Source organism: Rhagoletis pomonella, unplaced genomic scaffold (genome assembly GCF_013731165.1).
Source record: "Rhagoletis pomonella isolate Grant_MI unplaced genomic scaffold, Rhpom_1.0 Rhpom_scaffold_00008, whole genome shotgun sequence".
Classification (NCBI taxonomy): domain Eukaryota; kingdom Metazoa; phylum Arthropoda; class Insecta; order Diptera; family Tephritidae; genus Rhagoletis; species Rhagoletis pomonella.
The window spans coordinates 18,412,912-18,413,887 of NW_023458562.1; the positions used below are offsets into that span (position 1 = coordinate 18,412,912).

The 976-nt window shown below is 35.5% G+C and overlaps 1 long non-coding RNA gene across 1 annotated transcript; it reads right to left on the minus strand.

The window, feature by feature from the left end:
* Positions 1 to 212: 212 nt before the first annotated feature.
* On the minus strand, positions 213 to 738 carry LOC118745133. Its single transcript, XR_004993619.1, has 4 exons — positions 695 to 738; positions 573 to 634; positions 353 to 480; positions 213 to 296 (listed from the first exon to the last, which is right to left on the minus strand). It is a non-coding gene; the product is annotated as an uncharacterized LOC118745133 (long non-coding RNA).
* Between the last annotated feature and the right edge of the window lie 238 nt (positions 739 to 976).

Sequence of the window (976 nt, forward strand, 5' to 3'; positions counted from 1 at the left end):
AGATAATGCAAACCCACGTATGCAAGGTTGCATAAATTAATTTCTAGAGAGTAAAAACACTCATATTTCAAAATGGTTATCTTTTTGTAAAAAGCAATCGCATTTTTGGCTAGTATATTTCAGGAAGAATGGATAAGGATTGATCCAAAAACGTGTGTGAGCGAATCCAATTTTTAGCAGCAAATGTCAGTTACGCGGTTTTGTACTTTAAACGACGATATGTATGTTAACAGGAACGCAGCAATCTAATACACGGGTGGAGCAGGAACGCAGCACAGCAGAAGCATACAAAAAATCTGCAAATAAATGGGTTTTTAGGTTTTTAACAAACGAGAACCTGGTTTCAACTTACTTCAACGTGTCTAAATCACAACGCACACACTAATGCAAAGGCGCAACAGGAACGCAACACTATAAAATACGGGCGGAGCAATATACAGGCGGAGCAGGAACGCAGCACAGCAAAATCGTCCGAAAAATCTGCGAATAAATGGTTCATTAGGTTTTGAAATAACAAAGAGCTCAAATGGAATGGTTCAGCAATAAAGTCAAAATAATATGTTGTAACTTACGTGTATTAGCTCTTAATCACAATACCAGCACAGGTCGGTCAGCGAAACACTAAGGAAATGACCTAATAAATGCGAAATTATAATTTATTTGTAAAATAATTCGGTTTTATTACAATACTTACCAAATTTCACGCAATTGGAAAACAAATGTCAGCGAATAAGAACAAAACGAACAACGAAAATTGAATCAATGTAGCTTGTTCAGAATTTTTTTCTAATATTTTGGGAAATGTTCAGTGAAAATAGCAAAGAAACAACACTGTTTCTCCTAAGGTAGTTCAAGATGGCGGATTAGAGCGAGAAGTTGCCAACGTATAACACCTTTCATTATTGCATCATGGTACGTATCTATGTGTAAAATAAGTTTTTTTTGCGTAATGAGAACTTTTGAGGTATGTAAATGA